This window comes from Nymphalis io, chromosome 4, assembly GCF_905147045.1.
Source record: "Nymphalis io chromosome 4, ilAglIoxx1.1, whole genome shotgun sequence".
In the NCBI taxonomy this organism is placed as follows: Eukaryota; Metazoa; Arthropoda; class Insecta; order Lepidoptera; family Nymphalidae; genus Nymphalis; species Nymphalis io.
This window is the reverse complement of record NC_065891.1, coordinates 4006355-4018413: the sequence shown is the minus strand read 5'-3', so window position 1 is coordinate 4018413 and position 12059 is coordinate 4006355. Positions and strand designations below refer to the sequence as shown.

Here is a 12059-nt window from a genome sequence, read left to right as displayed (position 1 = left end):
GATTTTTCATAATACGATAGACCAGTTCTATTATAATAAAATATATATATATATATATATATTATTATAATTTTAATATAATAATATAATAATATATATATATATATATATATATATATATATATATATATATATATATATATATATATATACCGTTTGAATATAATAATTTTTGTTTTAACAAAATTGCGTTTGTTTAATAGTATTAGTTAATTTAAACTTCATACAGTTGAAATTGAAGTAAAATAAAACGTACTTTAACGGTTACATTAATTATAGATAATATTCCAGCAACAAAAATGTTTGCAAAACTTACCTTAATCTTGTGTAGCTTAAGCTTTATTCAAACTCAGAAGATTTAAATTACATATTAAGCCAATAGCTATCAAATGAAAGTGAGATAAGAAAAAAAGTTTCACCATAACAAATTAAGTATACTTATCGAAATTCTTTTGTTAAAATATTGAAGAATTGCACTTTTTAAATGACTTCAAGATATTAGTTCCTTACATATGAAATTAGCGTTTTGTCGCACTGACCACTTTGATCTGAAATAACTCCTCTTTGGTTAATAATTCCAAAATTAAATTTATAAATTCATTTAGCTGGTACATTTGAGTTTTGAAGACAGTTATTCATTTGTTTTTTCCTCATTATTTTTTTCTTTGGCGTCGCTTATTACCGCACAATGGAAAACATGAAATATCGGTATATTTACGAGTACGAGTTCTACCGTGGCACCAGTGCTGCAGAAACAGCTCAAAGGATTAATGGTACGGCGCTAGTGTCGCGAAAGAAAGCACGGTACGTTTTTGGTTTCAACGTTTTCGTTCTGGAAATTTCGACCTTCAGAACCAACCCCGGACGGCCGGACACCGAAGTAGAAAATAAAGAATTAAAGGCTATTGTGGAAGCGGATTGTAAGTGATAAAACTGTATTAATCCTGTATTGTATATATACTGTATTGAAGCAAATCGGGAAAGTAAAAAAATTGAACGATGGGTACCTCATGAATTGAGTGAACCGAACTTGCAAACACGCGTCGATTGCTGTGTTAATTTGCTCAACCGACACAATAATAAAGGGATTTTAAATCGAATCATTACTTGTGATGACAAGTGGATACTGTACGATAATCGGAAGCATTTGTCGCAATGGCTGAACCCTGGAGACCCAGCCAAATCCTGCCCTAAACGAAAATTTGATTCAGAAAAAGTTACTTGTGAGTTTTTGGTTGACTAGCGCCGGTGTCGTTCACTACAGATTTCTAAAATCTGGCCAAACGATTACAGCAGATATCTATTGTCAGCATCTGCAAACCATGAAGGAAGAACTAGCTGCTAAAAAATCGAGATTGGTCAATCGCTCTAGGCCACTGCTGCTTCACGACAACGCAAGACCACACACTGCACAACAAAAAACCACTAAGTTAGATGAGTTACAATTGGAATGTCTGCGACATCCACCGTACTCCCCGGACTTTGCTCCAACAGATTACCATTTTTTTCGGAATTTGGACAACACAAGGAAAAAAATTCAACTCCGATGCGTCAGTCCAAACCGCCTTCAAAGAGTTTATTGATTCTCGCCCCCATGGTTTTTTTAGTAAAGGGATCAATGAACTTCCTATGATGGCAAAAGTGCATAGATAACAACGGTATGAACCGTTTTGATTAATTAAATATATTTTACAAAAAAAAAATCGACTTTATATACTTCCCGTACAAAACGTCAATTTCATATGTAAGGACCTAATATTAGATTCCATGTTACACACCCTCACTGTCATACATGCGTAATAAAAATACGGTGTACTCAACGAAATAAGACAAAAATAAATTAAAAGATTAATGTTGTTGTTGTCTTTCATACTAAATATATATTTTGTTATGTTTCGCTTTTTAGTGTAGTGAGTTTTTGTGTTTTTTTTTATGTCAGTAATTTATTTAAATATGTTTGATTTAACGATTGAATCACTTTTTTTAGTTAACCGTTCTTCACAATGTTGACTATGAACACAATACATTTATGCTTATATTCTGAAAGCATACAAAACCCGTATCATTCGATGTGACATCAATTTCGTTATAATATAATTAAAATTATTAAATATTATGTTTTCATAATATTATGTATTGCGTCCGATAGAATAATGTTGATAGTGTTTGCCCTCTAGTTAAATGAAACATGTTTCAATTACAATATTCATTCTATTAACATAAATTTTATGCAAAAAATAATTTACTAAGGCATATTAAATTAATCATATAAATATTTTATACGTTAAAACTAAATTATTGGTCTAATTGCTAACTATATTCCGTCCTGCTTCCAAGTTCAACGTCGGTGATATGTTTTTACTTTCTGTAAAAAATATTGTTTCTGTTCTTAGTTACATAAAATTGTTTAAAACAAAATGTACCATTTTTAGCCACAGGAAAAGGTTTTACGGAAATGTGACGTCACACGCTTGGTGTCCTAGTAAGCCCGTTGGTCGCAATTTTGACCCCATATGAGGTATGTTTCCTTCGTAATAAGCGTATTCATATTTTTATCGCAAGTAGTTTACGTAATATTTAAATATATAATATTTATTTTAGTACATATTTAATAACTGCGTAATAAAGTCTAAAGGAATAGTTAATTGTGTCATACTCTGCTTAGTTTAATAATGTAATTAATGGTATACATACTAATGCAAAAATAAATCACATATTTTGATTAATCCTACAGCGATATAAAGCTGTAATTTTACTACTGGTAAAAGTAAAAAAAATATATATTTTAGAAATTAAATAATAAACTTTATTAAATTCAACGTATACAACCTCTTTGTGTAGAATATATCGTTTATCCCAGACATCGGCTATTTCGTTCCCTGCATACATTCTCCAGCTCAGATCGTATGAGCGTGACGTTACATGAGGTTCAGAACTTTGCCGAATCGCTTTCGAGAGAGAAGTTTTTAGGAATAAACCGAATAAACGAATAAATTCGAAAATATTGCATTTTACTATTACTTCTGTGTTTTTTTTTCGCCGTTATTTTTTCTATTAAAATATTAATATAAAGTAACATATGTTATTATATTTAAATCATACCATATTAAGTATTCTAACACTTGATGATAGGGCTTCGTTCAAACCCGTGTATAAGTACTGTTCAATTATCACATATTTTAGCGCCAAATAGCAATACTGAGCATTGTTGTGTTCCGGTTTCAGGGGTTAATGAGTCTGTGTAACTACAGCCACAAGGTATATAACATATTAGTTCACAGGGTAAATGATGCTTAAAATTTCTTACATTATCAATATCGATGGACAAAGATAAAATCTTACAATAGTAACGAATACGTTGAATTAATTGTGTCTCTTCTTAATAAATATAGTTTGAAGACGAAGTAATGGGCCACCATGACCATGTCTTATAGACAATGGAACTGCAAGAAATATAAATCAACGGAAACAAAACCGAACTCAACGGAATTATTTTATAAATTCTACTTCACGCGTGGAGATTCTATAAAAATGAGCGATTATTAGTTCATTTATATATAGTCGCGCAAAGCTTTCAACACTAAACTATGTTTTATAGCTATAAATAAGTAAATAAATAATTAATATCCTGGGATATTATTCCCACACGGCCATCTGTTTCCAAACTAAGCAGAGCTTGTACTAAGGAAACCAGACAACTACAATGAAATACTACAAATACTACTTTTATTTTGTAAATACATACTTATATAGATAATTACACCCAGACTCAGAACAGACAGACATGTTCATGCACACAAACGTCTGTCCTGGGTGGGAATTATCCGTGTATCTGGTGGTAGGATGTTAAACATCCGCCTGGCTTGTTACCACCGTACGCATGGTGAAAAACTCGTGAAGTGGCTTGCAGCCGCGTTTCGAAGTCAGCCAGCGTACAGCCAGAGCCCGAGCGAGTATTGCCGCGATGGGTGTTGGTCCAATGGAGACGGCTGTTGAACCAATGCCGGGGGAAACTGTATTGACCTGCCGGACAGAGAGACCCGAAGAAACGGCTGTTCCGCTGGCCGCCCGTGGCATAGTACAGGGGCCTGAGCGTGCCTAACCAGCTCGTGAGGCTGCCCCACCTGGCCACGCATAATCTCAGGGTGGACCGTCGTGCCGGTTGGTGACCGGAAGGTGGGGTCCCAGCGGCCACTTCCGGGGGGGTTCGGGGGCCCTTCTGTCCGGCGGGTCAGTGTATTTTTCCTTTTGGCAACCACTTGGGGAAACACGCCTTCACACTTTGCCCAACCTATCGTGGCAATACGTCGCTCGCTTCACGTCTCTTTTCCTTATTTTTTTCCCAAATGGTAGCGCAACAAAACAGAAATAACGGTCGTACAGCGGTGCACACCCCCACAATACCCTCGCTGTTTGAGGTCGAGTTCTCTAACATCCGTGGACTCCACACTAACCTCAACGCTGTCCACCACCATCTCGAGACAGCACGGCCAGCAATGTTGTTTCTCACGGAGACACAAATACTCCGTCCTGCCGATACCAGCTACCTTAATTATCCCGGCTACACGCTTGAAGAATCCGTCAAAGTGAAAGCCGGAGTATGCTTGTTCGTCAGGACGGATGTTTGCTGTCACCGACTGCGCTGCTTGGAGGATCCCTCCTTCTCCATGTTGGTGGTACGTGTGGACCTGGTTCGTCAGAGTCGAGTCTACGTGTGCCTCTACAGATCACACAATGGTGAATTGGAGACAAGCCGATTATTTGACCATCTTAGTCGGGTGGCAGATGCTGCGCAAGAGCAATTTCCTAACGCGGAATTGGTCTTTTTGGGGGATTTTAATGCTCACCACGAATCATGGTTGAAATCCCTCAAAACTGACCATGCTGGAAGGACTGCTCATGCTTTTGCTCTCACACATGACTTGACCCAACTGGTTGATCAGCCCACCAGGATCCCAGACATTGATGGGCAAGCACCTTCTCTACTGGACCTTCTGCTGACTTCTCACCCGGTGGAATATCAGGTTGTGGTTCAGGCTCCTCTTGGCTCTTCGGATCACAGCCTTATATCTACCAGAGTGCCACAGGCCAAGCTGCCGCCACTAGCGGCATATCTTAGGTATGCAAACGTCGCGTTTGGCACTATAAGCCGGCAGATTGGGACGGTATGCGCGATTACTATGCGTCGGTCCCTTGGAAGGAACGTTGCTTCAGTGGGAATGACCCGACAGCTAGTGCCGCTGCTGTTGCTGGCGAGATCATGTTGGGAATGGAATACTACATTCCTAGCTCAGATCTCGTCAGTAGGGGTACGCGTAACCGTTTTATTCACTCGTGTATGTGCCGATGCTGTATCATCTAAGCAGGCGGCATATCGCAAGTGGATCAACAGCTGCATTAGCGGGGCATCTAACGTTGACTCACTAAAAGCAAACTACAATAAAAATTCCAAGTCCTGTAGAAAGGCATACACGAGAGCGGATGCACAGCGCATTGTACAAATTGGTCATGACATTGTTTCGCATCCTAGGGGCTCCCGTAGCTTCTGGCGTCTGACCAAGTCTGTGCAAAACATTTCTGCCAACCTTCGCTGCCACCGCTCAGAAATCTGGACGGATCGCTAGCTCACAGTCCGCAAGAGCAAGCTGCTCTCCTGGCTAAACTCTTTACCGACAATTCCGTCATCGATGATTGTAGTGCGCTGCCACCTACAATACCTTCATGTGGCCATACGATGCCTGACATCAAAATCACTTGATGTACGGAACGCTAGCGGTCCCGATAAAATACCAGCCATAGTGCTGAAGAAGTGCGCAGCGGAGCTGTCTCCTGTGTTAACACCCCTGTTTCAACTTTCTCTCTCTTCGGGATGTGTGCCGAAGGCTTGGAGAAGAGCTTATATGCAAGCGGTTCCCAAAAAAGGGGATTGGTCTGACCCGGCAAATTATCGGCCAATAGCTATCACCTCAGTACTTTGTAAGGTGATGGAACGGATTTTAAACAACCAACTGATCCATTACCTAGAAGATCACTGTTTAATTAATGATCGTCAGTGCGGGTTTCGACCGAAACGGTCCACAGGTGATCTTCTAGCGTACGTAACACACCTCTGGGGTGAAGCTATCGACAAGCATGGAGAATTGTTGGCTGTCAGCCTCGATATCTCCAAGGCTTTCGACAGGGTCTGGCACAGAAGTCTTCTCTCCAAGCTGCCGGCATATAGTCTGCCTGCTCAACTATGCACCTGGATTGCCAGCTTCCTACACAAGCGTAGCCTTCGTGTTTTAGTTGATGGTTGCGCTTCACAATTCTATGTAGTGAATGCTGGGGTCCCCCAGGGATCTGTGCTATCTCCCACACTCTTTCTTCTGCATATCAATGATATGCTCTCTCTTGGGAACATACATTGCTATGCAGACGATAGTACAGTGCATGGTGGATACCACGGACGCGCAGTGGCTGGGCGAGCGGAAATTGAGGAGAGGCGGAAGGATCTTGTCATTGAACTCGATAGGACGTTAGAGCTCATCGCCAAATGGGGCTCTGATAATCTTGTTGAGTTTAATGCCAATAAAACATAGGTATGCGCTCTCACGGCGAAAAAGTCAACATTTTCCCCTCTTTCCTCCTTCTGTGGTACTCCGCTGGTGATGTAAAGCAAAATCGCCACGCTGGGAATTGACGTTTGCTGCGATCTTAGTCCAAGGGATTACATCGAGGCTGTTATAAAAACAGCTTCACGGAAACTCGGAGTTCTGAACAAGGTGCGGCGTTTTTTCACGCCACAACAACTGTGCCTGTTATACAAAACACAGGTACGGTCTTGCGTTGAATATTGCTCGCACTTTTGGGATGGCTCCGCTAAGTACCTACTGGAGGCCTTGGACCGGTTGCAGCGACGTGCAGTACGCATTATTGGCGACGTAAAGGTCACAAACACCCTTGAACCTTTACAATTGCGTCGCGAGATAGCAGCACTGAGCGCTTTCTATCGACTGTATCACGGCGAGTGGTCTGAGGAAATATTCTCTCTAATTCCTGCTTTCCCCTTCCTTCTTAAGTCCACGCGAGCTAGTTCTCGATGTCACCGCCTAACTGTGACATCAATTCCATCGCGAACAAAGAAATTTGGCAACTCCTTTCTTTGTCGCACTTCCAAAAAATGGAATTCATTACCAGCTTTACCATGTGTTCCCCTCCTCTTACAACACGGGTTCCTTCAAACGAGGCGTGAAGAGGCATCTAGCGGGCCGGCAAGGCGAAGGCGGCTAGTGCAGAACGTTTTTCCCGTCTGTACTGGCCGTCGTCGCGTTTGGACTCTACTACCACTTACCATCAGGTGGAGTAGACTCATTTGCCCTCCCGGCGAATATAAAAAAGAATCGAACCCACAACCTTGGGCGTGAACGGCAAGTATCTACCAACCACGCCAATCGGCTCGTCTATATTTCAATATATTATCAAGTACCCGTAATATAATTATGAAGTACTTCAATTATTCTGTTATCAGATGTAAACAATACAATTAAAAATTGTTCCATTTGACAGAGCAATAAAAAAACGATAAAAGATCCATTAACCGACACAATCAGCTAACACTTTTTTATTAACAATGACAGAGTTTAGTATAAGCCTTTTATTGAAACGTTTTAAGCTTTTAGCGAAGTTTCGTTATTAACTTAATAAATATTTTTTTCTATATTTTGTGTAACGTACACAATTGCTTTTAAAACGATCGATTTTTTCGTTTCATTATTTCAGACTGCAGATCCTCAGGTATTGGGTACAACAGCTCAGGCACAGGTACAAGTAATTTGCCGTAAATGTTAATTTTATGTTACATGCAAATTATTAAAAAAATTATGATTAGTATTTTACTTTTCTTTTTTTTTTTATAGTACTTTTTTGGTTCATTCTTCACCAAAAGAATGCAAATTGCGTTTCAAAGTAGGGATTCAGCTAAAATTCCTGTTACGATCCCACGAAGTCATATTTTATACTTATTATAAATTTTGAACAGTTGAATTTAATCAAGCTGTGTTTAAGTCACATGGTCATTGTTAAAAATTTATAATGAGAGGAAAATAATTCTTTGTCCCAAAATCGTATATTTATGATCTTAGACAGTTGAAATAGTTTCGTAGATATTTACAATGAACACTTTTCATTACGGTTTCGAATTTCACCTAATTATCAGATTACCTTTCAATGCGTCAATATACATAAAAAATGTTATTATTGCGCAATTGGAAAAATACGATATTTATATTTGTGTTCACAATAAAGGGCATAAAATTCCTTGACTCATTTCCATACAGCTCATAAAGTTCGCGTGATTGCGGCCTTAACTTTACAAACAAGCATCCGAACTATCCTGAAGTAATTCGGAATGTTGAAATGAGTCATGCAAATCGAATAATACATTGGAAGCATATTAGAGGTAGAGTACTTATGTATATGTTTTGGGTTAAATCATAGAGCGAACGATTCGTACGAATTTCGTAGGGATCGATTAATTTTACGTTATTATAGTTTCGAGGTTTATTTCGTTACGTTAAAAGTAATCATAAATATTGTAATCTTTACATTTTCTTATACAAGCACTTTAATATCTGCGACGAATAGAAGTATAGAACAATAAATGTTTTCAATCTTGTTATGACATTTTTTTGCGTATGTACTCACAACTTATGCACAATTAATAATTGCGATACAGATGATTTATTGCTAAACAAATTCTCCGAAATACTCTATACTTTTGAAGTCTCTGAATCCAAGTTTAAACTTTCACCCTTTAATTTCTAGAGATTCTCCATACAATAAATATATGTATATAAGAATTCGTTTTGAAAGAATATGCAGCTACTGACATAATGTTTTTTTTTTACATCTAAGTATAATATATTTCAAATACAGTATATGAAAATAATACGAAGGCTTAGTTAAGTTCTGACCACTAAAAGGATCTGTCTCCGCTCTTAACGCGCACATAAAATTGTCTTTTTCTAAAATAATATTGTTGCAAGGCTTGAAGAGCCTGGGCTTTCAACATTTAAACAAGTTAAGAAATCTGCTTAAGATAAATATAAGCTGAAAAAATGCAGAGGAACGTCAGAATAATTTTCTTGTCTTGAATCAAATTAGTTACGAGCTGAATTTTTTAAACACTAAATCATATTAATCTTTCACCTGGGTTGAATAATATCTGCTTTGTTTTGAACAGGGTTATTTATAAAATATTACGAAGTAAATAATTTTTATCCATAAGTTTATTGCAAAATTTAAGTTAAAGAAAGAGTAATAATTATATTGAAATAGCACTAATATATTTTATTGATTTGATACAGGTAAAATGAATATAACATCTTAGTTCTCATATCTATGATTGATGATGCTGTCATCCGGCAGTACATTGCCACTAGGTCATCTCGTGTTCTTATTTTAAATCTCCTGGTTAACAAACATGGTTATGTTTTTATGGGGAGTTACGAGGAACTCTATAAGATCAACAAAGTGAAAACAATATCTTCTACAGTACAAATTATTTTAGTCAAAATAATTATAACAGTATAAAGTAGATGCTTTTCAGATATGAATTTGACTAAAAATGAACTAAATAATGGTAATGAATTTAATATTTTAATTAGAGCTCGTAAGTAATAGCTTTTAAATTCTTTAATATTCTATCCTTTATGAATTAATTTTAGTCTTCTATTTAACGAAATCCAAAGGGAATGAGGTAAATTTCAATGGTACAGTGATTTTGTTTATGTTTCTCAGCTTAATAAACATAATAGTTGTGTTTGAATATATAAACTCAATATAGCGGCAAAATTTTCATGATATAGATTATAATTTAAAAGTTATCTTGCCGTTATCACATCACGATTTGGAACAAAATGGTATAATTTTACATAATGGTATATTCGGCCCTCAATCGCGACGATAACTTTTTTATTTTCCGCCATTTCGAAGAAGTTATTCCTATTCTGGGCATGCATGACAAAACAGCAGATTAAACGCATGACTTAATTACCGTCAAGTTTATCACCAATTCAATGATTGCCTATAATTTTAGAAATATTAAAATATATAAAACATTCAACATAGCTCACATTTGTTCATAATAAGTTAGTTATTTATATGTCAATTACTGTTGTTCTACTTGGAGATTTTAATATCATAGTTTTATGGTACAACTTGTATTTATATTTATAGCAAAGTCAGAATGTTAACAAATTTAGGAATTAAATTTAACGTAATTCTTATTGTCGCTTGATATGAAACTTTGCAATTACGATTATATGTATATATATAATTTGGATGAAATTACAATATTTTTGGACCACGGGGCTAATCTGATGATGAAGACAGGAGACGAATTGAAGAAGTTAAATTCTGGAATCTGGTTAAGTCTTGTAATCTCATAACTCATAGCCACTAAGCAATATTGGAGGGTACTGGGTACCTAACCGAAACATGGCGTGGCACCCCTTTAATTTATGGGATACAGCGAATCTACGAATACAATAATTAATAAGATTAGTTTTAATTTGTTTAAATAGAAGATGGTCTAGTGGCTAGATGTAAGTCCAGGAGGTTTTGCCTGGGTTCAATTCCCAGGTCGGGCCAATAAAAAGTTATTGGGTTTTTCTGTCAGAAAATTCTCAGTAGCTGCTTGGAGTTTGGAAGTTGCAAGTTTGTACACACCCGTGCCTTGGAAAGCACGTAAAGTCGTTGGTCCTGCGTTTGAACTCTTTCCGGTCGTGTCACATTGTCGTCCATCGGATTATGAGAGCTAGGGAATAGAGAGTGCACCTGTGCTTGCGCACACACTTGTGCACTATAATATCCGAAATCACCGACACAATTCTTTCTATTATTTTAATAAATAGAAAACAAATTAATTTATTTTCCCTTTCTTATAACACTTGAGGTAACATTTAACAACAACATACGCACTGTGAAACACACTTGACTTTACAGCACGAGTTTCTGAACTACAGAACTCGAATAAAAATGAGCTCCTTGTAATAGATACGATTTTATTACGGTCACTCGAATGAAAGTTTCCTGTTCATACACATAAGACACGGCTAATGGCATGTGAGGCATTTATATGTGCGAGTGAATTATTGTTAGACCCCCATTAAGTTATAGAGCAATAAAAGGTTTCCGGCCAATATCACGAGCGATTTCCAAAAGGAAACAGTGTCTCCTGCGTCGGTGAAGCTGTTATTTGATTTATATTACACGAAACACTAGAAAGGCACTTCTGTAGCGATATTAATTGAATGTACTTCGATATTACATTTCTATTTAAATGGGACTACCATTTGAGGAACATATTTTTCAAAACATACCATAAATCTATCAGACACGGCACACATTTAAAATAAATCTCTTTAAAACTATTTAAAATTAACTGTGTCTGTAGGTTGTTGTGATTTTTTTTTATTATTTATAGGCCAGCGTTTGACCGTTGACTTGCCTGATGTTAAGCATCGACACGGTCTAGGATGTAGCACGCTTACCTATAAGAAACCTGTTTACTCTGGATTTGAAGACACCAACATTGTAGCTATCAGGAAATACGGACTCAGGCAAAGCATATTTAAGACAAAATGAGTTTTGATTTATAAATAAGATATTTTAAACAAAATGTTTTCGTAAGACGTATATAGGCATTAATGTATTACGCCGTATATAGCATATGTATGTATGACGCACAATAAAATCGATATTTCTTACGTGAATACCATACTCACCGTATATATAAAACAAAATTTAACATGGGTGTATTCTTGCTCACGATACAACAACAAAATTATTTAATGGGACTTGTGTGGTGCATATATTTTTTTTATAGAATAGGTAGGTAGTTATAAAGCGGACGAGCATATGGGCCATCTGATGGTAAGTGTTCACCATTGCCCATAGACATTGGCACTGTAAGAAATGTTAACCATTGCTTACATCGCCAATGCGCCACTCAGTCTAGGTTTTGTCTAGCCCGTTTGGGTAGGTACCGACCACTCATTTCATATTTAACCGCCAGG

The 12059-nt window shown here is 37.1% G+C and overlaps 1 long non-coding RNA gene across 1 annotated transcript in view; it reads right to left on the bottom strand.

The window, feature by feature from the left end:
- LOC126781777 (uncharacterized) overlaps window positions 1–12059 on the bottom strand; it is a 453341-nt gene that overhangs the window by 147381 nt on the left and 293901 nt on the right. The window contains exon 2 of the long non-coding RNA XR_007670706.1: window positions 4292–4330. This is a non-coding gene — a long non-coding RNA (uncharacterized LOC126781777). The remainder of the gene's footprint in view (window positions 1–4291; window positions 4331–12059) is intronic.